General features: G+C 36.2%; 1 non-coding gene across 1 annotated transcript; it reads right to left on the bottom strand.

Annotated features, from left to right (window-relative positions):
* Positions 1–24,824: 24,824 nt before the first annotated feature.
* Positions 24,825–24,896, bottom strand: TRNAC-GCA (transfer RNA cysteine (anticodon GCA)). Its single transcript has one exon. It is a non-coding gene; the product is annotated as a tRNA-Cys (tRNA).
* Between the last annotated feature and the right edge of the window lie 524 nt (positions 24,897–25,420).

Below are 25,420 nucleotides of genomic sequence, written 5' to 3'. Positions count from 1 at the left end.
TTTGCAGTTCAAACTCCTTTTTCCTCACGAACCGGTTTCGAACCACCACTAGTGTTTTCTCCACTATCCTCCGGCCTTAGAACGAGATTGTGGAATCCGGTGAGTGACTAAACTTGGGAAGGATTTTGTATATGTGAAGAGAGTGTTTGTGAAGAAGAAGCCCTTCCATGTACCATGATCATTCTATTTAAAGAGTTATGTTTGCATGTTCATGCAAATTTGAGATCACCAAATTTTGACATTTAAAATTCCACTCAAATGTTTGGGATTATGTGGCAAGCATGCATGTTTGAGTTAACAAAATTTTGACACTCAAAATTCTACTCAAACTTGTGGGGTTTATTTGGAAAGCATGCAAGTTTGGTTAAACCAAATTTTGACACCTCAAAATTCCACTAACATGGATTTTTCCATTAAATGAAGTCAACATTTTGACTTTCTTCATTTTAATTCAACAATTCATTTGAATAATGAATTTCAAATTAAAGTAACATTAAATGATTAATTAAACTATTTAATTAATATTTAATATTAATTCAAATGTCAATCCCAATCAATTCCGACACATAATTGATTAAGATATTTAAATCTTATTTAAATATCTCATATTCTCTTTTTTTGTTTAATTCGTAAATAAAACAAAAATGCGGTTAAATATATCATATATATGTAGCGCAATTCCCTAATTTGAATTCGAACACTTCGAACTCACTCGTCACACTGTTCTATGGTTTTGTCCGATATGAGCTAGCATAGGGACCTAATGGACCTATAGATCATGGGCTCCAATGATCTAAGATTAACCGGTTAAACTCATTAACCTTGTTAACCAACATTCGTTAACTACTAGGACGCTCCACTATAGCCTAGTAGTTGCACTCCTCTCACTATAGATATATTTATGTCCATTTGATATAACCATGATTAGTAAGTCGATCCTTCATAGGTTGTTAGAGCTGGGTCAATTTACCATTCTATCCCTAAAGTTACTTCTTGTTCCTTATGTCTCACTAATTCTCTAATGAACAATTGGTTTGTGGTCCAACCAGTAAACCGAATCCCTCTAAGGCCAATGAGAGGGTGGGGCCCCTTGTTCAAGACCTGGAGTCCATGCTTAAGGGAACTACCTCTCTTCTATCACTAAAAGTGGGTAGGAGTGAATTCCATCTTGCACCCCACGTCCCCAGCCATTCACCAAGTCTTACCCCTGAAATGGGAGGCCTATTGAGTCGACGAACTAGAGCCACTCTCACCCATGCAAATCTAAGGATAATTCTGAATAAACAGGAGTTCATGGTTAGCTTAGGATTAAAACCGAGTTACCTAGGTTATCGAATGAAAAGAAAATCAGTCTCAACAGTAAACGACATTATAAAGTGAGAGTGGTTTTCTTCATGGTCCGATCTTATGCAATACTCATTGCATAGGACGCCCCCACTCACATGTCTCCACATGTCCATAGTGTCCCCAGAATAAGGTACTCAGCCTTATCCTTATACTATAGATCATTTTGACTATATATACTTGAACTTGATCCACTCTTATGTCTCTACATATAGTTCAAGTAATCATACTATAGCCAGAGTGTTCTTATTTTATTGGATTTAGATTAATGATTGTAAAGTTAATTTTATTCAATAACAATCTTTACTGAATAAACAACAATAAGAACTTCATTGAAAATAGAACATGTTTTTGTTTACAAACTATGAGTTTTAGGACATATAACCCAACAAAGGCAGGCATGTTGTCCACTGTCGTCAAATAGGTCATCTGTCGTCACAATTCTTTTAAGAAAGATGCGCCCAAATAACTGATGAAGAAGTTTCAGAGAGCCATAGGTTCAAATCCTGTCACTTTGACGTGGTATTCTCAAGGGCCGAAGTGCAAAGCCCCATAGCCTATCCTTGGTCAGGAAGGCAAGAAGATTCAGAGAGCCATAGGTTCGAATCCTGTCACCTTGATGTGGTATTCTCAGTGGTCGAAGTGCAAAGCCCCATAGCCTATCCATGGTCAGGAAGGCAGGCAAACCGCGCACACTAAAAAAAAAAGAAGATCTCCTTTTCTAACACACGTAGAATTGTCATTCTTTTGTCTTTTGAAACCCCTTACCTTATCAGTCATCAGGCAGGTTTTTGGTATCATATATCAAGATAATTATTATGAAAAAGCTATTCCACTAGTGTGACTTAGATACCCTTTCTCTGTGGTATTGGTCATGCTATTTGAATAGCCTGAAGTCATCATAGCCTCTCCACCGGTTCCGAAGACTCCTTCGGCATCAATGTGCTCCAATGAAAGAGATCAGACCCTTTCCTGAACTAGAACCGGGCACAAAACACCGAGGAGAAAGTCGAAAGCGAGCTCTTTTCGCGTATACGCAATCTCGAAACCCAATTTGCTCAGGGACTGTCTCCTCAACCCTGGCGAGTAGGAGTGCTTGGTAAGAGAGAATGTCGAATGAGAGAGACATTCGATTACGGCAACATTCGCAACTACCAAAGTGCACTAAACCTAGTAGAGATCTTCGACCTAATGATAATGAAACTTCAAGCCCATTTAATCAATCCGCTTTGTACCTTATTGTTGACCGAATCGGATGCACGCCAGGCCTAAATTCTCTCTCAGTCACCCGGAGACGAAAGGAAGATCAAATCCGAAGTTTACGAATCGAAGAGAAAGTGGATCTGAGTTCTACATGCTTTCATTTTAAAAAGCTTCGCTTGCCTACGGTACTTTATTCAGGATGTGCAACAATACGGTCATCTCTCAGCCGTGTGTAGAGAATTCCTTGATCATTTCCTTGGCGGATAGCACAAATGAAATCGCTTCCCTGACCGCCATTCTTATGGGTCCATTCTTGTCTTGTTGGTTTGTTGTACTATTCTATACCTCTCTCGATTGATAGAAATACGTTCGGGAGCTGGGAGGGCCTATCGTGAGGGAACTTTCCTTTTTACGGTAGGCAAAGGTAAAGCGGGAGCTGTATATGTCCACGGTGATCAAGGCAGAGCGACTCCTTCTTTAAAAGATGTTGGTTTTATCGAAACTGTTAGATCAGCTTTCGTTAAAGAAAAAATAGGAGCTCTTGGTTTGGCCGATGTCGATTCGTATGGCAATGTGGACTCGACTAAGGATGAGGATTTCACTTTTCATACTGCTACGATGAGCCGAAAGAGCTGGTAAGCTATCTCGCTAAACAAAAGGAAAAAGCACGTATGCGTTGACCTTGTTACAAGGGGCGGGGGCCAGCCAAAGAAGGTCAGTCGGACTAGGTTAGGACCCTTGATCCGGTTCAGCTAGGTTCTTCCATGCAAGAATGTATGCGTATCGGTATCCTCTTTAGGACTGGTTGCTTCCTCTTTTTGTTTATACATTTGGAGAAACCTGCTAAGCCCGCCTTTCTTATCAGGTGTGATTCAATCTTTCAGCTCAAACTATCCTATCGTCCGACGGAAAAGGTAGGAGTATGACTACCTTTTCCTTTTCTTTCCCGAGCCAAGGGATCATTCAGTTTCTACCAAAAAGTTCACTATCTATTAGTTGCCGTAATCGAATGTATTTCTCATTTCATGTTAGCTCCTCCAAGAGTTTCCTGGTCCATAGTAGACGAAACCTTGGACTTCTATCGGACTTATAGCATTGCCTGGTGAGCTCGCCGTTGAGGGTTGGCCTTACAGGAGATCGAGCAGCCTTTCTTTCCCTACCTGGTATGCTTTCCCGCTTATTGTGCAACTAGCCAACTAGCCAAAGAGAGAGGGAGAGGGATCATGTCAATCAATTTGTATGTGCATTTTGTCCCTCCTGTACTTGCCTGCTTAGCTTTCTTAGCCAACATCTCCGGTTTCTCCCGAACCAAGAGGTCCTGCTTATCCATACCCAAAAGTCACACTTTCAGCCGAAAGACTGATTTTTTTCATAAAGTCGGTTCATAGATCAAGAAAGAATGAAGCTGCTTACAGGGACGGTTACGCGATACGTCTTTTCATACTCGCCTTTTCTTTAACCCTACTATCAACCTAGCCATTCTCGCTTGTTGCTTTAAGGGGTCTCCCCACTGTAGATTACTCGGATTGGTTCTCGCGTCCCTGTGCCAAAAAGGATGGGCAAGTTTGGATTGAGTGTTCATCAATTGGGTGGATCTATATGCTCCGGGGGGGGGGGGGGGGTCAGACGAGGTGTAGCGCAGTCTAGTCAGCGCATCTGTTTTGGGTATGTTGTCCGCTAAAGGTTTTAGGAAAGGGGGTACAAATTTTCTACATAGGTCATCTGTGGTCACAATCCTTTTAAAGAAGATGCTCCCAAATAATCGATGAACAATAGCCTTTAAAGAAGTTTCAGAGAGCAAGAAGAAGCAGAAAAGAGAATAGGAGTGAGTCGTGCAAGGAAGAAGGAATTAGTAGGTTTAATTTGGGTTCGTTTGAACTAAAAAACGAACAAAAGTTTTTCAAACGAACTCAAATTTAAGACTCACTAGCCCAAAGTCCATATGTGGTAAAAAAAAAAAAACCTTCCGTTGCCCAACCCTTATTCGGAGTCTGCATCGAACCATTTCTTTTTCAACCTACACGTATGCTCCAGGCCAAACTCACGTAACTAGTTAGAAGATGCGGCCCACAACTAAACGGAAGACAAGTGTCACAATCGCACTCTTGCAGTAGTGAGACAATGATTATGTGACATTTGTTCTAATCCAATGAACAAGTCAACCATGCAAAATTTAGACTAAATGAACAATAGTAGTGTATGCTCGAATCACGTTTAGAAGAAATAGTTTAGAAAACTTGAGCGAGGAAATACATTAAAAACAATTTCAAATAAAGCAATGTTATAAACTAAAAGTGAAGAAACAACAACTGGTCACGTTCTCCTATAGTACATTTTGAGACATTTTAGTCCTGATGGGTGTAGATATGATTTTGAGGACTAATCATACACCCCGTATTGGCACAACAATAATAGTAAAGGCCTATCTAAGATGAAAGCAAGTAAAACGTGTTTGGAATGAGCATGCCACCATGAACCACAAATCGTTTACAGGAATAGCTGAGACATCTAACATGCAGCCACAGGCAACATGCCTCGGCCAATCATGACCGCGACATCTGCCCTTACACAATTTGTCAATATCTCTATCAACCGGCTCTTCATAAACTCAATGTTGTAGGATGAGGCTGACTTTAGGTCTCGCGACGCGCTTCTAGTTGATCTCAGTATTGAGGAGTCTTTTCCAACCTACTAGGAGCTATTGAAAATCACTTCTCGGTTTGTTAACTCTTCAAGTCTTCTCTGTTGGTGTATTTCCTACTTTTTTCGCTTGAAACAATTTCTTCTTTGCATGACGTCATACCACCTGCTTTTACTTGATGTTTTCTTGGTCCAAATAATAACATTTCAAGTTACTGACGTGGACTGTAGGGTTAGTCTGTATCCATAGGAGCAATTGGATCCTATATGATGTCTTCCTAATCTTGTGGATAACTTCGACTAGTCCATAGAATTTTCGCACCAGTCTTTGGTTCTTGTTGCTTTGAACTCAAAGTTGATCTAACCTTAACTTATCATAACTCTCTATTTGCTTTGAAATTATTGTGGTCGACCCTTCTCTTCATCCGTCTGGATGGTATTTTTGCGTGAACATGTGTTGCTTTAGTGGTTTGTTTTTGTCTCCCTTCTTCAGTAGAGGTGTTGGCTTGGTGTCTTTGCCAAGCATTTGAGTGATCAGTGACAAGAGCCTTTGGAGGTCAAATAAACCCGACTGTGAACATGCCATTTTTCTATTTGTAGAATTCAACTAGCTCAGGCTGAGCCGCATGACATCTATCATAAAACTAATCTTGTGATTTATCTCTCTTGGTGGGGTTAAACACAATATCTGACCTTCTTGTTTTGGGTCGTGGTATTCATGTAGTGGCAAAAATTTTTTTGTTGAGGTTGGCACACTTGAGCTCCCCCTTTTCAAATACAACAATGACAGCAAGTGTAGATTCATCATGCCTAAGATTCTTTCTCAATTGTACTATCGTCATCATTTTCACCCCTCTTAGTTGATGGATGTTTGTCTGAATGATCGTTGGGTTAGACTCCGTTACTACTATGCATTTTGCTAGGGGCATGTAAATGATTTTGTGTTCTAGCAGGATGTCAATCCCTGACTATTTGGGCTCTAGAATGTTGGATATGAAGGCTGACTATTTATAGTAAAAATCTGATAGAGATATATATACTAAATAATTATATATAGTAGGTGGCTACATATAGTGAAGTTATATATAATAAACTGAAATCATATGTATACCCATTAGTTAGTGCTTCCTAAATGTACATTTCTCATTCTCCATATCCTCTCTTTGCATACCTGAAGTCATTAATACAAAACCATTAGTCAATATTTCTTCTTACATATTCTCTATCATGTTTTTTGTGTTCATTTAGATCAAGTGTGTGCGTTGTTGTGTTATTCTAATAACTGGTATCAGAGCGAGGAGAGATTCACCACGATCTGTTAATATAGAAAGTTCAAAGACTGGAATTGAAAAGTTTGATGGATTCGATATCAGTTTCTAGAAGATGCAGATTGAAGATTATCTATACGAGAAAGATATTCAGGAACCCATTTTGGGGGTGAAGCTGGATACCATGACCACGGAGGAGTGGAAGCTCAAGGATTGTCACGCCGTAGGGTTAATCTGGTTGACACTGCCAAGGAACCAAAGAAAGTGCGATTGGAAATTGTCCATACAGACGTTTCGAGACCGTCTCCAGTTTCTTCGTTTCTGGTACCAAAATTTCATGGATTAGAGGTCTCGCACTGTACAACGACAACTCTCTATTTTCCTAAGGCTAGTCAGATATCTCATGACCACTCTTTTCCTCCTCACCATATCTAGACACTATAACGTTGATCCAGTATTGTCTTATATAGTTAACGTTCACTCTTTAACGTCCAAGGACATTTTATAACTACCACGAAAATCATAACATACAATAAATTCATACAAGTTTTACAATATATCATATACTACAAAATAGGGTTAGACTGCTTACTTGGTCACGGAGAGACGTGTCATCGAGTTGAGTCATAGAGATATACGACTCTTTATCCTAAGAAAAAATCTATATAATTTAAAATCTAGCTGCTCTGATACCAATCTGTCACAACCCAAATTTCAAGGGTTCAAAACTCAAATAGAAACTAAAATTGAGAGTGAAAACAAATAAAAATAAAAGTAAATTAATACAAAATAAGAAAATGTTGTAAAATTAAAATGAGATTGAGAAAAAAACACAACATTAAATATAAAATTAAATTAAATTATAAGACGGTGTTGTTCAAATTTATCCAAACAAAAAAAAAAGTGTTTCGGATACAATTAAAAAAAAAAAGTACAAAAAAACTCAAACGCAAAGACAGACTAACGCTACATACAACCCCATCTGTGAGTGCACAACCTTTGAAGGCTCCCTCATCTCAACGATAAGTTCTATTACGAACCCATCCAAAATAATCACACCTTGTTTATTTGATAACCCTTGTATATTATAACAATTCAACTTTTCGTTTTATAGCCCTCCAACTACTAAGAGGAAAATATATTTGAGTAGAAGCTAAAAATATTGGGTGTTCACGAAAAGTCATTTGGTTTAGTGGTATGATTCTCACTTGGGGTGCAAGAGGTTTTGAGTTCAATTCTTGAAATGCCCCTATGTCTAAGTCTTTTCTTATCTAAGGACTTCATATTCGAATTTTATACTTACCATCATGCTCTTAATACTCATAGTCTTTCTTAACATCCCATCCTTAATACTCATAGTCTTTCTTAACATCCCATCCCAAGGCTTTATTCTCCAAGACAAATTCTACATCTGAGGACTTTTATACTTACCATCATGCTCTTAATACTCATAGTCTTTCTTAACATCCCATCCCAACAAATTCTACATCCGAGGACTTCACGTGTTTCCTGCAATACGACCTGAATACCTAGGCCTAAGGCTTCATACATACATTTCAAGTGGTATAACAAGGGCATTTGGTCTAGTGGTATGAAAGTTCGATTCTCAAAATGCCCCTTCAAGATTGTAGTGTGAAAGACATTTACCAAGTAAATAAATACATTAAAATAACACAAGTGACACATATGTAAACTATGTTATTAATATTTTATTTCTATTACATCTTTCCTTATTTATGAAACAATGAGCGGAGATATTTTTCATTTTTACTCTATTACATCTTTCCTTATTTATGAAATAATGAGCGGAGATATTTTTCATTTTCACAATTACTGATGACGGGAGGTTTAGGATTTTTTAATGTAAGAATCGTGGGGATGTAGCTCAGATGGTAGAGCGCCGCTTCCGATGCGGAAAGTACGAAGATCGATACCTTGCATCTCCAAATGAATCGATCACTAAAGTTATGAAATAATGAGCGGAGATATTTTTTCATTATCACTAAATATATTATTCCATCTTTCCTTATTTACGAAATAATGAGCGTAGATATTTTTTCATTTTTACAATTATTGTGACGGGAGGTTTAGGGTTTTCTGATGTAAGAATCGTGGGGATGTAGTTCAGACAGTAGAGCGCTCACTTCTGATGTGGAAAGTACGGGGTTGATACCTTGCATCTCCAAATGAATCGATCACTAAATATATTATTTCTTTTCAATTTTTTCTTATTTACGACATAATGAGCATGGATAGTTTTTCATGTCACTATTATTGATGACGAGACGTTTAGGATTTTGTGACATAAGAATCGTGGGGATGTAGCTCAAATGGTAGACCGCTTGCTTTGCATGCGAGAGTTACGGGGATAGATACCACGCATCTCCAAAATAAAACTATCTATTGTTAAATATATTATTAAAAATTATTTCTTTTCAATTTTTCCTTATTCGTGACAGGTTGAGTAGTGATATTTCTTCATTTTCACTATTATTGATGATGGAAAATTTAGGGTTTTGTGATGCAACAATTGTGGGGATGTAGCTTCGCTTAGCATGCGAGAGGTACGACTTAGCATACGAGAGGTACGAGGATCGATACCTTGCATCTCCAAAAGAAACTATTTATTATTAATATTTTATTTCTATTCAATATTATCTTATTTATGACATAATATGCAGAGATACTTTTTTATTTTCACAAATATTGATGAAGGGACGTTTAGGGTTTTCTGATGTAAGAATCGTAGGGATGTAGTTCAAATGGTAGAGCGTTCATTTCCCATGTGAAAAGTATGGGGATTAATACCTTGAAGGGACGTTTAGGGTTTTCTGATGTAAGAATCGTAGGGATGTAGTTCAAATGGTAGAGCGTTCATTTCCCATGTGAAAAGTATGGGGATCAATACCTTGCATCTCCAATTGAATCGATTACTAAATATATTATTTCTTTTCAATTTTTTCTTATTTAGGACATAATGAGGCGGGATAGTTTTTCATTTTCACTATTACTGATGACGAGATGTTTAGGACTTTGTGACATAAGAATTGTGGGGATATAGCTTAGATGGTAGAGCACTCGCTTTGCTTGTGAGAGGTATGGGGATCGATACCCTGCATCTCTAGAATTTTCTTCATTTTCACTATTATTGATGATGGGAATTTGAGGGTTTTATGATGCAAGATGTAGCTTAGATGGTAGAGCTCATTTACCATGAGAGGCAAAGGGATATCCCCATCTCCAAAGGAAACTATTTGTTATTAATATTTTACTTTTATTCAACCTTTCCTTATTTATAACATAATTAGCAGAGATATTTTTTCATTTTCACTAGAATTGTTCACTAGAATTGATGACGGGACATTTAGGGTTTCTGATATAAGTATTGTGGGAATGTAGCTTAGATGGTAGATTGCTTACTTAGCATGCGAGAGGTACGGGGATCGGATTGATACCCCATATCTCCAAAAAGAAACTATTCGTTATTACTATTTTATTTCTATTCAATTTTTCCTTATTTATGACATAATCAATAGCTTTATTTTTTTATTTTCACTATTATTGATGACGAGATGTTTAGGATTTTGTGACATAAGAATCTTGAGGATGTAGCTTACAATTTACATGTTTTCATTTTTCTACTTTGTCTGCCTACATTTAGAAATGAAGCAAAATTAGTTCGAGGGTTTTTAGGCAGATTGTTATAATTCAAATTTTTAACTAAAAAACAAAATTAGTCTCGTTGTCACGCTTAAAACTACACTATAGGTATAATCGACCTATTATTCTTCCACCAATAGGAGTAAAAAGCAACGTTACTATGTAAAACTAGTTTCATGGACGATGCATCTCATGGACGATGCAAAACTATGGTGGCGCTTGAAGGTGAATTGTATAAAAAACTGGTCATGCACCAAAAGATTATGGGAAGACCATTGATGGAATTGAAGCACTCGACGCTCCCCTGTATGGGTTTCCAATCAAAAACCTAATGTTTGATGTTGACTCTTTTGAAGAAAGAGCCACTTATCGAACAACAAGAAACGTGGCGGTATCTCTGAGAACTCTATCACACACATAAAAAAAACGTGTCCAAAAGTTAGACATTACACAGAAGATCTGGCTTTCATCGAGGAGACCCGAGTTTAATTCTCGACAATGAAATTTTATTTTCTTATTTCTTTTATTTTATAGTTTCATCTTTTGTCACCAATTATATTTAAACTTTACCTAGAGAAGCACTATAATGGATGAGTTCAATAATATCTTAAATTCAAAAGACTTTTATGAAGTTGGTTTGAGAGGCAGTATAATGGTCAAGTTCAATAGTATCTTAGATTAAAAAGACTTTTATGAACTTTGAACCTTTAATAGTGTTATGTCATAGATATTTGATTCGATTTCAACAAGTGAGGTTGAGGTCATTCAAATGGTTAATGTGACAAGGTCATTTTCAAGGTCTCTTTTGTTGAACGCCATCATGGCTGAGATGACTGAGATGAGCACCAGAGTGAGTTTGACAAGGAGAGTCGTAGAGAACCACACCCCAAGCCAAGCTCATGTTGGGCTTAACAAACTGAAAATCCAAAAACACAAACTCTTAAATGGGAACCAGGATGGTAAGGAATTAAAAAAACTTTATTTTTGACGTTGAACAATACTTGAAGGTTACAGGAACTTGCTCATAGGACCTAAGAGTTACGTTGGCCACAATGCATCTCATGGAGGGTGGCGCTCGAAGGTGGATGATATAAAAAATGGGTCATGCACCATAAACTCATGGGAAGACCGTTGATGGAATCGATGCAATCGACTCTCCCCTTGATGGGTTGCCAATTAAAGACTTGACGTTTGATGTTGACTCTTTTGAAGAAAAAGTCACACGATCGAATACCTCGAAATGTCATGGCAGCTCTAAGAACTCTATCATACGACCTGAGAGTTGAGTGCTACAGGAACTTTCTCATACGACCTGAGAGTTACGTTAGCCGCAATGCATCTCATGGACGATGCAAAACTATGGTAGTGCTCGAAGGTGAATGGTATAAAAAATGGGTCATGCACCATAAACTCATGGGAAGATCGTTGATGGAATTGATGCAATCAACGCTCCCCTGGATGGGTTGCCAATCAAAGACCTAACATTTGATATTGACTCTTTTGAAGAAAGAGCCACACAATCGAACAGCTCGAAACGTCGCGGTAGCCCTGAGAACTCTAACACACACAGGGAAGGACGTGTCGAAGAGTTACTCAATAAGCAAAAGATCGTGCTAAAACTCTTCAGCGATCTGACAAAAGACTTCAGGACATCTACACCAAAAATCCATTGTCGTCTAGCGGTCAAGATATCTGGCTTTCACCCAGGAGATTCAAGTTCGATTATGGGCAATGGAATAGAGTTATGTTATAGATATTTTGTTCAATTCAAATGGTTAATGCGATAATCCAGTCGTTTTCGAGGTCTCTCTTGTTGAACGACATCATGGTTGAGATGAGCACTCGAGTGAGTTTGACAAGTTGGGCTGTAGAGAACCACACCTCAAGCCAAGTTCATGTGGGCTTAACAAACTTAAAATCCAAGAACACAACCCCTTAAATGGAATTTGGGATGCTAAGGAATTAAAAAGCTTTATTTTTGACGTAGAACAATGCTTGAAGGTTACAGGAACTTGCTCATAGGACCTAAGAGTTACGTTGGTCGCAATGCATCTCATGGACGATGCAAAACTATGGTGGCACTCAAAGGTGAATTGTTTAAAAAATGGGAAATGCAACATAAACTCATGGCGCTCGAAGGTGAATGGAATCGATGCAATCGACGCTCCTCTGGATGGGTTGACAATCAAAGACCTGTTGTTTGATGTTGACCCTGTTGAAGAAAGAGCCACACGATCGAACAGCTCGAAACGTCGCGGTAATTCTGAGAACTCTATCACACACATGAAAGGACATGTCGAAGAGTTAGACATTACCCAAAACATCATAGTAAAACTCTTGAGCGATTAGACAAAAGACTTTAGGACAACTACACAAAAAAATTCATTGTTGTCCAACGGTTTGGATATTTGGCTTTCACCTAGGAGATTCTGGTTTGATTCTCTGAAATTGAATATTATTTTCTTATTTCTTTTTATTTTATAGTTTCATCTTTTGTCACCAATTATATTTAAACTTTACCTCTTTTTGAGAGGCACTTTAATGGTCAAGTTCAATAGTATCGTAGATTAAAGACTTTTATGAACATCGTACCTATGTTAGTGTTATGTTATAGATATTTGTTTCAATTTCAACAAGTGGGGTTGAGGTGATTCAAATGGTTAATGCGATAATCCGGCTATTTTCGAGGTCTCTCTTGTTGAACGCCATCATGGTTGAGATGAGCACCCGAGTGAGTTTGACAAGGAGACTTGAATTTAAACTTTACCTACGTTTGAGAGGCACTATAATGGTCAAGTTCAATGGTATTTTAGATTAAAAAGACTTTTATGAACTTTGTACCTTTGTTAGTGTTACTTTGTACCTTTGTTAGTGTTATGTTATAGACATTTGGTCAAGTTTAACAAGTGGGGTTGAGGTGATTCAAATGGTTAATGTCACTTTATTTGATTTAAATTGTTAATGTGATAATCCAGTTGAATAGTTACAGGTTATTTCCAAGGACTCTCTTATTGAACGCCAACAGGGTTGAAACGATTGAGATGAGCACCAGATTGAGTTTGACAAAATTGAAATAAAATCAAATAAAATTACTAAAAAAAATCGATAAAATTGAAAAAAATTGAAAAAAAAACTAGCCTTATGACACTTCCTTCAACTAGAAGGGCGGTAAATCAAGGATTCCTTCGCCCAAGACCCATGATCCAACTCCCAACATGGAAATGATAAGCTATAGAATCATTCTAGAACCTCAATAGATGGGTTACAAACTCACATTACCAATCTCGACAACTGGACATGTCATCGGCGTTAGAAGAACGACCGCATCAGAGCAAGTCATGGGGATAGAAGATCCCGTTGAAGGATGATAGACCAATCGTAATCTTCAGCCCAATGAGCCAAGCTTTTGTAGAAGCAAGAACCCTTGTTCTAAATTGAGTCAAAGCTAAAATTAGATAATGAGATCGAAGATTGAGAAACAAGATTTGGAACTTTATTCTAAATTGAGTCATTTCACAATCTAATTTGATCAAGGCTTGATTGAATCAGATTTCTATGAGGGGGATCGTCTCAACTTGAGAGATCAATTTCTTGATCACAAATATGCTTTTACATAATAATTTGTGGGTATTTATAGTCTCCCAACAAAGAAGTTAGTGTTCGTGATTTAATCTCGATCCCTTTAAATCTCCATAGAAAACGAAGTTAATTTGAGCATTACAAACTTTATGAAATTAAAATAATAAATAAAGTTTTCTAACCACTCATGAAATGATGATTGCAACTTCATCCACTACTTCAACCGTGCAAATATTTACTTTTGAATCCCCAAATGGTCTTGACTCAAACGAATCAGCTTGTAACACATGAAATGATGGTTGAACCTAGCCTATCCAATTTTGTAGATGAAGTATGAATGCTTGTTGAATCTTCTTGGCCTTGGGTTGTGTAATAGGTCCAGTTGGAATACCGTGATTCTTATTATCATCCCCTTCTTCAAAAGGATTCGTCCTCGAATCAGAAAAATCATCACCTACGGGAACATCAATTTTATTGTTCCATGCAATAAGATGAGTCATTTTACTAAATATCTTACAGAGCATTTATAGTCAAATAAAGAATTCTTATAGAGCATTTATAGTGAAATAAAGAATTAGGAATCCACGCCATCTTTAGATCTACAGACCCACTCCCACTTCAGCTATCCAGGCTAACATTAAAATAAAAATTCATGAGTAAAATTATTTACGCTAATTCATTGAAATTTTAAACTACAGACCCACTCCCACTCCCAATTCAGCTATTCACGCTAACGTTAAAATGAAAATTCTGAAATTCTAAAAAGAAATAATCACTAAATGTAGATTTCACTATTTATTGAGATTTTAAAAAGAAATAGTCACTAATTTTAGATTGAATAGTCTGGTTATACAACTTAGTTAACTTGAATCACGTGGGGTGAACGTGGATCAAACACGTGACTCTGAGATCTACAGTGACGCTTTCCCAACTAAGCTATCCCGGCAAACATTAAAAATGAAAACTCATTGATATTTTAAAAAGAAATAATCACTAATTTTAAATTGAATAGTCAGGAGTCAAGTTATGTGACGTGAATCAGGTGTGGTGAACGTGGATTCGAACACGTGACCTTCAGATTTTCAGTCTGACGCTCTCAAAACTGTGATTTATTGAGATTTTAAAAAGAAATAGTCACTAATTTTAGATTGAATAGTCTGGTTATACAACTTAGTTAACTTGAATCACGTGGGGTGAACGTGGATCAAACACGTGACTCTGAGATCTACAGTGACGCTTTCCCAACTAAGCTATCCCGGCAAACATTAAAAATGAAAACTCATTGATATTTTAAAAAGAAATAATCACTAATTTTAAATTGAATAGTCAGGAGTCAAGTTATGTGACGTGAATCAGGTGTGGTGAACGTGGATTCGAACACGTGACCTTCAGATTTTCAGTCTGACGCTCTCAAAACTGTGATTTATTGAGATTTTAAAAAGAAATAGTCACTAATTTTAGATTGAATAGTCTGGTTATACAACTTAGTTAACTTGAATCACGTGGGGTGAACGTGGATCAAACACGTGACTCTGAGATCTACAGTGACGCTTTCCCAACTAAGCTATCCCGGCAAACATTAAAAATGAAAACTCATTGATATTTTAAAAAGAAATAATCACTAATTTTAAATTGAATAGTCAGGAGTCAAGTTATGTGACGTGAATCAGGTGTGGTGAACGTGGATTCGAACACGTGACCTTCAGATTTTCAGTCTGACGCTCTCAAAACTGTGTTATCTTCGCTAATATTTGAAAAAAAAAAATCATAAGTAAAGGTATTTCTGCTAATTCATTATATTTTAAAAATAAATAATAACTAATTCTTTATTGAATAGTCAGCTTATGCAAATGGAAATAGGTGCAGTGAACGTGGAGATTAAACACGTGACCTTCAAATCTTTAGTTTGACACTCTCCCAACTGAGCTATCCCTGCTAACATTAAAAGTAAAAATTCATAAGTAAAGCTATTTCCACTAATTCATTATATTTTAAAAAGAAATAATAATAAACTAAACTATAAGTAAAGCTATTTCCACTAATTCATTATATTTTAAAAAGAAATAATAATAAACTAAACTATAAGGTACAATGAATAATGCAGATCAAACACAAGACCTTCCAATATTCAATCTAATGCTCTCCCAACTAAGCCATCCCAGATAACATAAAAAATGAATAATGGTCAACCTATGCCAGTTGGATCGAACACGTGACCTTCAAATCTTCAATCTGACGCTCTCCCAACTGAGCTAAACCCGCAATCATTAGAAATAAAAATTCATGAGTAAAGATATTTTTGCTGATTCATTGAGATTTTAAAAAGAAATAATGACTAATTTTTTATTGAATAGTCAGGTTATGCAAATAGAAACATGTGCGGTGAACGTAGAGATCGAACACGGGACATTCAAATCTTAAATCTGACGCTCTCCAAACTAAGCTATCCCCGCTAACATTAAAAATGAAAGTTTTTAAGTAAAGGTATTTCCGCTAATTAATTGAAATTTTAGAAAGAAATGATCACTAATTTTAGATTGAATAGTCAAATTGTGCAACGTGAACCATGTGTGGTGAACGTGGATCAAACACGAGAACTTCAAATCTTCAATCTAACGCTCTCTCAACTGAACTATCCACACTAACGTAAAAAAAATGAAAATTCATCAGTAAAGGTATTTTCGCTACTTCATTGAAATTTTAAATAGAAATAATCACTAATTTTTAATAAGATATTCAAGTTATCCAACTTGTATAAGGTGCGGTGAACTAGAACACGTTAGGTATTTTCGATAATTCATTGAGATTTCATAAAGGAACAATGACTAATTTTAGATTGAATAGTCGGGTTATGCAACTAGAATCAGGTGCGGTGAACGTGGAGATCAAACACGTGACCTTCAAGTCTTCAGTCTGACGCTCTCCCAACAGACCTATCCCCGCTAATATTAAAAATGAAAATTCATAAGGTATTTTCGCTAATTCATTATGTTTAAGAAAGAAATAATCACTAATTTTAGATTGAATAAACAAGTTATGTTTTTAGATTGTATAGTCAAGTAATAAACTTGTATTAGGTGCGTTGAATGTGGATAAAATACGTGTGACCTTCAAATCTTCAGTCTAACAATCTCCCAACTTAGCTACTCTTGCTAACATTAAAAATGAATATTCATCCGTAAAGGTATTGGGTACACTTCTGGAAATTCAACAAAAGGCAATAGTATTAGACTGAGATGCCAGATTTAAATCTTGCTTCTGGAAAATTAAACAAAAGGAATTTGGTACGCAGTTATAGTATGACATTCCACCCATAAACAGATGGTCAAACAGAAATGCTCAAGTAAATATTGAAAGACATGTTGAGGGTATATGTGATGGATTTTGTAGGAAGCTCGAATAAGTACCTACCCCTTATGAAATTCGCTTATAATAATACTTGTCAAGCCACCATACAAATGGTCACATACGAGGTTCTTTATGGACGAAGATTTCGATCCCCTATCTTTTCGGAAGAAGGGGGGCAAACGACAACTATTGGGCTAGAGCTGGTGCAAATTACCAACGCCGCAGTCCAGAAGATTAAAGCTAGGATACAAACCGTACAAAGCTGAGAGAAAAGCAATGCAGACCTAAGGCGCAAGGACATGGAATTGTAGGTAGGGGATCATATATACCTAAAGGTAGCACCCCATGAGAGGGGTGCTCAGGTAGGGTAAAAAGGGGAAGCTAAGCCCTAGGTTTATCCCTCCCTTTGAGATATTAGTAACCATTATCTTCATTACGATGTGTACTAAAATGCCCCTATTCTTCTTTAGGTAGGATGTCCTGCAATATGTATCATGAGCTGGATGTTATGATAGGCCTACCTTTCCCATCAGCTAAACGAGATGTCCTACACAACGATTTACCAGTAGGCTTACATGATTGTGACGACACCACTCATGTGTTCCTGGGGAGAAAATTGAAGATTATTTTAGGGGAAGGTTTTCAGGATCATTATATGATACATGACACGATGACCTCTAAGTTCTAAGATCCTGAAAACATAACAAGAAGTAATATCCTAGCTTAAGGTCGCGATTAAGAACTTACTAGTAGGCTACTGACTAAGTTTTACACACTCCATGTTTATCATTTTTTTTCAAGTAACTAAGAGTTGGTCGTGGATGACTAGACTTTGGAGTGTGGGCCATGTACTAACTTCTATTTTTAATCTAGTATTTTTTGTTCTTCTTTTGAGTCTGCTTCTTATTTTGTGTTTGTAACGAATATGTATATGTAACACCCAAAAATGAAGAAAATTAGCTCCCATAAGAATAAGCCACTCATGAAAGACCCAAAGGATAGAAAGGAAAAAAATTAAAGGAGTAAGCAAGAACAAAGGACTTAGTTAAGTCACTCGTGTACCACCCTTTTGAAAAGGATTGGAAAGGAAAAAGTAAATCAAAAGGGCAAAAAAGTCATTTTATCAATTATCAAGAATCTTTCCGGATTTGTAATTCCTTGTCTAAAAGGAATCTCAAGATTATAAAAAAGCTAAAAATGATCAAAAAGCGATGAGCAATTTGTAGAAAAATTATAATTTTTCGAGAAAAATAATAATAAAATATTTGGAAAGTGGCAAATTACCAAAATACCCCTAGAAGAATGGATAATTACAGAAATGCCAGTTAATTAGAATCAGAGCATCTACCGTGACCATCCGAGCAAAATCCTTCGAACTCAAATTTCAACCGTCGGATCTCCTCCAAACTTTGATATGATCTAGAACGAACACGCACGGATCACCACATCCAACGACTAGTATTCAAAGCCATGGTCGGTAAGGGTATGATCAGAGTTGATATCTCCGAAAAATTATCCAGAAAGTTTGATCTCTAAATAACGATTCTGGAGCTCTCTATGTCGGTTTAAGCTCCTCCTATAAAGTCTTAAGTAGGAGCAACAATACGGAATAAGAATCGAGAAAGGTCGATCCCCCAATCGAAGGCAATAAGCGTTTAGATTGTGGGTCTCCTACTCTCAGGTTTCTTCCAAATTCGAGAGCAATCCTCCACCATTTCTCTTCAAACTTCTACATAACGAAGAATCTGGAGCTCTCACTGTCGGTTTAAGCTCCTCCTATAAAGTCTGAAGTAGGAGCAACAATACGGAATAAGAATCGAGAAAGGTCGATCCCCTAATCGAAGATAATAAACGTTTAGATTATTTGTCTCCTACTCTCAGATTTCTTCCAAATTCGAGAGCAATCCTCCACCATTTCTCTTTAAACTTATTCCAACCGTTTCTCAACAAGATTACCCACAAGTTCTATGAAGAAATAGAGTGCTGAAAGTGCCTAGAAACCATGCCCCCAATTCAATCAGCCATTGAAGAACTTCAAGAAAATCTTGAAAATCCAATCCGAGGATACATGATGATTCGTCGAGCAAGAATGATTCCAATAAGTTTCTGCACCTACAAGGAATGCTTCCATAGAAGACCACGAAGAAAAATAACCTCGAGAGCATGCCGAATTGAAGGAAATAGGTTTCAAAATTAAATTGGGGATAAGAGTCGAATTCCTATCTACGATCTCTTTTCCTTCAAATTAAGGATTCCTCTAACTTCAGAGGAAGAAGTTGAGTAAACTTGAGGAAGGAATCGAGAGATGAAACATCGTAGAACAAGCTACCCAAGAGATCGAAAATTTGGCGTTTTGAGTGAGTTGCATACCGAGAACGATTTTTTGAAATTAAGGTCTTACACTCAAAGACGTTCCTCCAAACCACTTCCTTTGGCCTGAAGAAAGGATATGGAAGAGGTTCAATGAAGAAATAGGGCCTTGAAATCCCTAGAATCGGCTACCCAATAAGAAATCCTTTGTTTTATCTCCAACGATAAATCAGATTTTGGATGAACTTTGGAACCGAATATCTTAGGCTACTATCCACGAGAAGGTATCAAATCAAATCCCTAGCCTTTCCTTGTAACATCCATCTTTAAGTTTCACGAAGAAATCGAGGAGAGAAACGCTGTAATATGGCTGTACAGGCTGAGTTTCAGATGGCGGCGACGCGAAAAATGCGCATCTTCATCCTATTCAGAGGAAGAAAACGATGATACGGCCAGTTCAACTGAACTGTCCAAGTCAACTCAAAATTTGATCTTTTCTCGGGTTTTCTCAGTAGATCTTATTTTATGAAATGTTGTATGAATCCTTATCCCAAGAGGTTATATAAGGTAATGAAGTTTGGGAGTTATTAGAAAACTGTAGTTAGCGAAACCAAGATATGGGAGAAAATGCTCATCACGATCCATATAACTTTACCTCCTAGGATAACTAAAGTGGTATCCCTGAAATAATAGATTCCCCAGATGTACCCTTGGTCTCTAATAGATACTACGTGCACAATATCATGCTGGGCTATTCCTAAGAACTTATAAGTTCCAAGCTTGACCCAAGACGTTATGCATAAACCTAGGATCACCAAGAATCCAAGAAAACACCTAGGTTAATGCAAACATCATGCTTAACAAGTTGCTAGGATCCATGCCTGAAGTAACCATTATCTCACTTCACGAAGTGTACCGCGAGGCCCCTATTTCTCTTTAGGTGGGATGCTATGGTATATGTACCATGAGCAGGATTCCATGATGAACTTATTATCTCCCTCACCTAAATGAGATTCCCTGCACCACGATTTGCTAGCAGGATGCCACGATTATGACAACGCCACCTATGCACTCATGGGGAGAAAATTAAGAGTTACTTCGGAAGAGTTTTCATGGTTAAAATACGATGCATGACATGACAACCTCTAAGGTTTAGTTCCTAAAAACGAAACAAGAAGTCATATCCTAGCTCAGGGCTTAGACATGCTCCAAATTACCAACTATTTTCTGTAAGGCCTATTTTATATGACATGAGAATAAATTCAATTCAAGTTGGTTGGAGCAAGTTCGGAACCTAAAACTCATGCTAGTTATTATGGGTTCAAATGATTACGGAGGTCATGTTCATGAAGTCTTGGAAGGCATTGGAAGGCATGAAGCGCAGCAAGTTCGAAATAACTCAAGAAAGTTACACTTTATGCCTCAAGAAAATTTGTGTTTTCGCATCGAATGCTAGGTAACACCTTTTTGTTTTAAAATGTCTTGTGTTGTTGTTCCTTATTCTGTGTTTTCGCATCAAGGTCATTTCATAAAGGTCCTACTAGGAGTTGAATCTAGGTCGTTGGATTCAAAGTCCAAAGTGCTAACTACTACACCATAGAATCCCTTATAAAAATTTATTTTAGAATGGTTTTCCTATTTTATGCAGATTCCACAAGCAGAGAGATCCTATCACGAGTCAAACTCAAGTTATTGGATTCAAAGTTCTAGAGCTGTTTTATCTAACTCGTTGTGATCTTGAGCACCTTTAGAGTGGTTGCAGAAGTATCCCTCCAATGTTGATTGAAGCTCTTGGAGAACATGTAATTTTATATATTTCTTATAGTTAATTTATATATTGTTGTATATTACAAACAAATTGAAATAATACTTTACATCCCAGTCTTTCTTTCTTCCGTGCAAAACTTAACATGAAAACTATATTATTTCAATATTCACTCGAGAAACAAGGGGTGAAAACTATATTATTTCAAACCCTCCATTATTGCTTCTACTTTGCGTGAAAATGCTTCCACTAAATCATGTTGCTAACTAGGTTGTTTGATTTGGTTCAATTCTTGGGTCTACTAGATTGAATCGACCTAGCTCAATTAAACTCTTGATAATATAAAAATCATAAGTTTCTTAAATTACCTTAACTTAAAAGTTTAACCCCTAATTTTTTTTAGAATGTTTAGCTTTGTTTCTAGTTGATCTCTAAATGCTTAGAAGTATCTAATAAGACTTCTATTCAAGGAACTTCTCTCTATAAAAGATGTAAGACTTCAGGTTTATTATTAAGGAATTTCAAATGCGTGATTTGATATATCATAGAGGACAAAAATATTTATTTGTTTCAAATATCTTATGTTGACCATTCTTTTTTGTCAAGTATTTTGAATATTATCATTGTGAATTACTAATGGCATTAGATTGAATCTCATTAATAACAATATCCCAAAACTCAGGTTAAGATGACATCAAAATTAATACTTTAATTTCATCTTCAAAATTTATTTCCATAGATTGACATGTAATCATAATAGTCACCCCTGCACAAAAATTTACAACCTTAAAAGGTAGAAATTATAAGGAGTACAAGAGAAGAGTGCTTAAAATAGTTTCAAAATATAGAAAAAAAAAAAATAGTAGGAATTGGTCAAAGTCAACATCCATTGATCACTTATGGCACAGCACAACACAGATGAGGGTAACATTTTTTTTATTTCTCTACTATATTAGGCCCTTTGGTTTATTGGCCTTACAAGATGGAGACATGAAGTTTTCTATGTTTGAAATAAATTTGGTTTGATTGTTTTCGGGTTAGCATTGGTACCATCAAAACTTATTTATTTCTTTGAAATGTTCGAGTTTACAATTTACATGTTTTCATTTTTCTACTTTGTCTGCCTGCCTTTAGAAATGAAGCAAAATTAGTTTGAGGGTTTTAGGCAGATTGTTATAATTCTAATTTTTAACTAAAAAAAAATTAGTCTCGTTGTCACCCTTAAAACTACCCTATAGGTATAATCGACCTATTATCTGTTGGCTTTTTTTCCTTAATCTTTTGATGATAACAAACCTACCTTCAATTATTAACAATTCTCAGTATTTTTGTCTATAGTGTAAGGTTGGGAACAACGATTTCAACGTCTTTTTTGGTTCACTCAAATTAGAGATAAAACGAAGAAGTTCCAGTCAAAACAAATACCCGACGTGATGATGTGGTGGCAAAATTGACACTATGGACCAATCAAATTCAAAACAAGATACCTGACGTGATGACATTTATAAATTTGGTGGAGTAACAAGGTGGAGTTTTCAATTACATTTATAAAAGTTTTCCATTACTTTTAAATTATAAAATCATTTCAATTACATTTATAAAAGTTTTCGGTTACCTTTTAAATGGCAAGAAATTATAAAGATTTCGTTTACATTTATGAAAACTAGTTGTTACTTTTAAATGAAAAAAAAATTATAATGATTTTATTTATGAAAACAAGTTATTACTTTTAAATGGAAAGAAATTATAATGATTTCATTTAGTTCTGATAAAGATAATTATTTGAATTACAAAATCACATTTAGATTTATAAAACTTTTAATTATTTTTAAAATGGTACTCACAGTTTTCATTAACATGTATTACATTTAAATATGTTATATATATATATATATATAAATGAAACATGTGGTCTATAATTTTTTATGATAAATTTAAAAATAAATAAATATTATTTTTCGTGTTGCACGTTTCGGTTCACGTTTTAGTGGTCCGTATCAATTCCTATTTTTAAAACTTGATCGCTATTTAAACTCATCACCTCTTAGTATTTTTCACAGCACAACACACAGAACATTTGTTTCCTTGATCTAAATTTTTTTTTAAAAAGCCTCCATTGTTGCTCCCTACAAAACTTCCAATTCTATTTTTTTTATCTTATTCCTGAGAGAGATGTCTATTATTTAAAAGTGTTGTGGTGTGTTTCTATAAGATTTCAGACAATTGTACTGGTTTGATCCTAAGCCATTGAAAGGATTGAGTTTGCTCTTGAACTCGTAAAAAGAGCGGTATACCGGTTTGATCCTGAGTCGTGGAAATGATTGAGTTTGCTCTTGAACTCGTAAAAAGAGCGGTGTACCGGTTTGATCCTGAGCCGTGGAAAGGATTGAGTTTTCTCTTGAACTCGTAAAAAGAGCGGTGTACCGGTTTGATCCTGAGTCGTGGAAAGGATTGAGTTTACTCTTGCAGTCGTAAAAAGAGCGGTGTAGCAGTTGGGCTCTGATCCGAGGAAAGAGTCCGAAAGTTTTATTCAAATTCCCACTATAAAACTAAGGTGTTATATTTTCTAACCCTCTTCCTATTTAAGTTCTAAATTATTGTTAAGTTTTATTGCATGGTATCAAGTTTGATTGTTATTATAAAAAAAATTTAATAATTAGATTGTTGAAACCCTATTCACCCCTCTAGGGTTGTCATATCGATCCAACATTATCCTTCCACCAATAGGAGCAAAGGCAACGTTACTATGTGAAAGTTTCATGTCATTTATTCAACAATAAGGGTGTTAGCATGCATTTGGAAATGAACCCATATTTAAAAAATTTAGATAAAATAGAGAAGAATTGTTATCTCAAAGACAATGATACTATGTGAAACTAGCCTCAAGATGCTTCCTTAACTCTTAGAGGCGGTAAACCAACGGTTCCTTCACCCAAGACCCATGGCCCAACTCCCAACATGGAAGGGATAATCTAGAGAATCATTCCAAGAACCCTAACGGATGGGTTACAAACTCACATTATCAAGCTCGACAACAAACAATGTCGCCGGCAAACTTAGGAAGACTACATGAAATTACGAATATATCAATGTAGGATTTTTTAATTTACCGATTTTTAAAATGTTAAATTATGTGAAATTACTGGCAAAGAAGAATATTTTAGAGAGCTATTCCTTTTTATTTAAGATTTTGATATTTAAGAAAAGAGAAAATGAATAAAAATAGGAGACATTTTATAGATTTAGGAGGAGTAAGTGAAAACAAAAAGGGAGTCATGACCCATTTTCGGTGGGTTCTCGAGGCACGGATTGCAAGTTAAAACAGGTTGAAAATAAAGTAAAATGTTTTCTCGAAATAAAAAAAAATTAAAATATAATGAACATATATATTTACATTATATTCGAAATAGAGTTTATAGGTTCATAGTACAAAATAAGGGAAATAATAAGGGAAATGTTGAAAAAAATAATTTTAAAACATAAAAAATAGTTGGTGTTGTTTAATTGTAAGATGGGCAACTACTCTTAGTTAAATGAAAGATATGGAAAACATGGAGTGAGTAAGTTTTTAACCATGTTCATAGTGGGTGCTTGGATACCACACTCTTTTCTTAATGTACATGGAATCGGTAATTATTCTTATTTCTTTTCCCTTTAGACACTCGGTGGTCGGGAGTAAATCGAACAAAGTGTCTGTCCAAAATAAAAGGGCCCAACCAGATTTGAAATGGTGACCTCTTGATCTGCAGTCAAATGCTCTACCACTGAGCTATGGACCCATTTTGCATGATTTCAACTTTAGTGACTCGTTCTACAGAGTGTCAATCCAAAAGTGTAAAAAGTGTCTGTCCAAAATAAAATGGCCCAACCAAGTTCAAACGGGTGACCGGTCAAATTCTCTACCACTGAGCCATGGATCCATTTTGTAGGATTTTAACCTTAGTGACCCCGTAGACATAGTGTCGGTCCAAAAAGTGTAACAAATTTCTATCCTAGATAGAAGGGCCCAACTAGGTTCGAATTGGTGACCTCTTGATCTGCAATTAAATGCTCTAACATTGAGCTATGGTCCCATTTTGTATGATCTCAATCTTAGTGACCCCTTCTACAGATTATCGGTCCAAAAGTGACCCTACCGAATCGACTATGGACCAATTTTGTATGAATTGGTGGATTACCTATCGGGAATTAAACACAGGTCGTTAGATTCAAAGTCGAAAGTGCTAACCACTACACCATAGAACCACTCGTTAAACTTTATTTTGGCAGCGATTTTGATAAGCGTCAACAACGCTGGATTTTG

The sequence above is a fragment of the Cucurbita pepo genome, unplaced genomic scaffold (assembly GCF_057944985.1).
Source record: "Cucurbita pepo subsp. pepo isolate OVF unplaced genomic scaffold, ASM5794498v1 scafford_10, whole genome shotgun sequence".
NCBI classification, from domain to species: Eukaryota; Viridiplantae; Streptophyta; class Magnoliopsida; order Cucurbitales; family Cucurbitaceae; genus Cucurbita; species Cucurbita pepo.
Note: the sequence above shows the minus strand (reverse complement) of the source record. Positions and strands in the feature narration are given on the sequence as shown.